Source organism: Bacillus rossius, chromosome 16, assembly GCF_032445375.1.
Source record: "Bacillus rossius redtenbacheri isolate Brsri chromosome 16, Brsri_v3, whole genome shotgun sequence".
NCBI classification, from domain to species: Eukaryota; Metazoa; Arthropoda; class Insecta; order Phasmatodea; family Bacillidae; genus Bacillus; species Bacillus rossius.
This window is the reverse complement of record NC_086343.1, coordinates 15,740,896-15,744,896: the sequence shown is the minus strand read 5'-3', so window position 1 is coordinate 15,744,896 and position 4,001 is coordinate 15,740,896.

Sequence of the window (4,001 nt, the reverse complement as noted above, 5' to 3'; positions counted from 1 at the left end):
AGCGACACATTTTTGCAATATTTTGTGTGAAAAAGAATTAATTACATGGTGCCGTCAGCCGGGGTCTCGTGCTCGATTCCCGTGGCGAGTCTAAGGTGCTGATTGTGGATTATGTTTTGATTTTCCGGGAGGGCGCCAGGCTAGCTCGTGCGGCCCCAGCGTGCTTCCCTAGACTCGGTGGCTTGGATTTAATAGTGTAATCTAGCTGCTAATGAAACATGATGGCACTCCCTATTCAGCATAGATAGCTGGTGCCTAACTACACAACAGGAACACTCATTTGCACTCGTGAACATGGGTTACACGTATTTATTGACGAACATGGATTGTACACGGCACTAGACTTGATTAGTTCTTTGGACAGAAATGGATACACGAGAATTACACAACAGACGACACTATACTCTTGATTGTGTTACGAATATCTCTCTCAAGGTCAGTTCGTCGTAGGGGAGGTTTAGTGGTCACTTGGAGTCGGCCATGTCTGTATATTAAAGATAACAGGCGGTAAGCCTAATTCGCGTCGTGTGCAAATTATTCACATTAAATTAATCCCGAGGGGATGTGGTTGAGGCCAGCAGACGTTTGCTCGGCTGCATTAACTAAAGCTCTGTCTCCTGGAGCCGGCCAGGTCCGGATAATGGCTGTACTTAAGACGGCCCTGTGGCCCGGGGCCTTAATGCCAGTGGTGGTTGACGTGCCGGGGGGGGGGGGGGGGGGGGGAGGGGGCAGTTCCGCCGCATGCTAAGCCACGAGTCAAGAAGGAGATTACCGCTATTCGGTTAAATATTTGATAACTTACTCACTAAATGTGCATGACCCTTTAATTGCTAACATTGAAACTTTATTATTTGAAAAAATGATTCAAAGGAAACTCGTAATTAAATGTTAAAAACTACTGGTTCTGTTTATGTTTGTGGTTTGTTCTGGATGTTGCTTCAGCACTTTACCTTACACTTAATTTAAGCCCTTGGGCCGTGATGAAACTTAAGGGCTTTCATTAATTACTATGCCCTGAGGGGGCTTGCACTTGTGTGCTACGTCGCACTTTTCGAATTACGTCTTGATTAAATGGGATTGTTTTACGAGTGCGTTCAACGATTTATTGACGGTTGTTCGCGCTAGGTAAAGTTCTGTAGCAAAATTTTAACACTGGGAGTACTTGCATCACAGCTCCGCACTTGACCTGGGTTGGGTTTGCTACTACAATACTGACGGGCTGAGACCGGGCTCGGATGGCCTCCGGCGGTACAACGTCAATGGTAATTATATAATAGTACTTATCACAAAACACAATTAACAAACATGTATCAAATTTCTACACATCGATAATTTCCAAATTTTTAATTTATATTAGTTAAAATATTAAGCAACGAAAAATTGTTAATATTATTTTTGGTAATATTTGATGCCAACCATCGGTGCTCCTCTGTCGCACAGGCTGTTATATCACATCGAAGCCCGCCCCGATAGCTTGTGAGTGCCACGAACACAGCGGCAGTGCAGGAAAGTGCAGTGAGGAGAACAACCCCGAACTCGATGGGTCGAAGATCGCCCACGCGGTTATCGAGTGTTCACGTGTGCATCCGCCACTGGCCTACGTGTATATGTTCACTGGACACAGTTCCAAAACTTTACTGTATAACTCTTTAAATTTTATTGTTAATCAAAATATCTTCATTATTTGTCTTACATAATTGAACAAAGATTATTTACTGTGTGACTATGCCACAAATCTCAGCCCGAGTTGTTCCCATGGCCCTTGTACTTCGCGCGAGAAACACGGATTTTGGCGGCATGGAGCTGCCGCAGGCCCACCAGTCGTCGCACAGGGTTCGAATGCTTGTGCACACCATGGGGTCGTCAACGCTTTGTTTCACCCCTTGTAACTTCCACAACATAAGTCTTTGCTAATCCTTTTTCATCAGCCCCAAGGCTAGCCTCAACTATGGTGTAGTTTCAAAGAACTCATCGCAGAACTTTAATGTATCATTCGCGACCACGCGTTCGCGAGTTTTTGCCTTTTTCCTTTGTGATCGATGGGCCGCGCGTATGCCCCATCCTCGGGTAAAAGGCTGTGTTTGTGAACTTTCATCTTCGCCTATAATGGGCCGTCTACAAACGAAATGTGCAAACACTCCAGCAAACTGTCTAAGTATTAATTCATTTCCATGGGACTTTGCTGTAGGCAGCATCTACCCATGTGAGAAACTTGTACGTGATAGCCTTCACCCATGCTTAAAATAAGATTATCGTCGTATCCTGTGCAACATTGTCGTCGTTGCGATTCTTAACATAACTGACTTGCTTTCTATTCTTTGCGAGATGTGTCGAAAATTAAACATTCGCGCACATAATTTTAATCAGGTGCATATGTAATGTTGACGTCGACCCAATTGTCTCCCCGGCTCCGTCAGGCCGTTATGCCTCGCCAGCGCCATCTCTTGCATGTGTTGTGCGACGCAAGTGAGAGTGACGTGCGACGTTTTGTTTCCATACAGGATTTGACATATTATTTATTGTAAATATATTTTGTTTTACGTTTTTTGAATATATTTTGCTTATATTTTTATTATAATTAATTTTGTATTGAAGGGTAGTGTATTTGTGTAAGTTTTAATTGTTCACCGGGTGCCAAGGCCGCGGCTTCCGCCTGTGACCAATCAGCATGTTCCGCGGGCTCGCGGAGAATGGGGGAGACACGGGCGCTCAGGCGCGGCAGGAGAGTGGGAGGGCAGTCGTGGACCTGGCACGAGAGGCTATGGACGTGTTGGTGACGCCGCTCCGGGAGGGTGAGAAAAGCGGGGCGCGGTATTAACAGTGGTTATAGACTATGCCGTGCGGAGACGTTTTTTCAACTTTGCAGTCGAGCTTGTTAATTTGCTATTCAGTCACGAGCTATCATCTTATTATTTCACGCACATATGTTCTGCTCTCAATTCTGGCGAGTCGCGGTTCATTTTTTAAAACTGGTCATTCACCGTCATAGGTTCTGTGCTTTTCATTTCTTTCTGGCCAGTGTGGAGTACAGTCAGACAGACATCCTATCGCGCGCGGGTCATAAGAATTATATTCCTTACTGTGGGAGTAATAGTCGTCACGGGCGGGACGTCCCGTAATTTTCTTAACCAGATCAGTGCGCGGAACCGGGTTTCGACCTACATAGAAATATTCACAGGCGGAAACACGGCAGCCCCGTGTAAAGTGTTCAGCGTCTTGAGTATAAAGGACCATCAAACTTTATTTGAGTTGTTCTCATTTTATCTCTGGAGACTAAGTCCCTCGGCCACGCGGCCCGAACCCCCCTCTACCGAACCCTGAGTAGCCGGCAGAACAGCAGCATTCGACCAGCCTACGACAATGTTAGTGCTGTATTTCTATCTTTCATTTCGTCTTTGCTGTCTTCCATCTTGTGGCCAGGAACCCCCTTGGAGAACACACCGGGCACAAACTTTTATAGCTTTACCTACGAGACAGCCCAGACGAAGACATATTTAAGAAATTGTTTATACAGTGCTAATCACAGAAACAAATGTAATATTTTTAGACTTATAATTGTAGTTTAATTCAAGTTATTTCTGAAGAACACACAAATGTTAAAGTTTAAATTGCTAATTTTACACTATTAAATTTAAATGTGGCTAACCTAACTTAACCATTAGTCCACGCGATTTTAAAGGATTTCAGAACTACAGTAGTGCTAAATTTTCAACTTATTCGAAATCTGAAGAACAACAAACCCTCAAATCTATAGCTGAATTGCGATTCCCCAGCAAAGAAATTGGCGGAATAATTCGGACAGTTTGCTATGTCAATCCGATACATCCTAATTCCTCTAGCGAGTGTTCAAGAATAGGGTTTGGCAAATCTCTAACGGATTGTAGTCATTCCTCTAGAGGAATTACTCCGACAGACTAAAGAAGAGAGGCCCCTGTATTTCCTACTCGTGAAAATATAGTCCTAAAAACGTTTGAAACCAATATGGCAATTTATGTGTATTT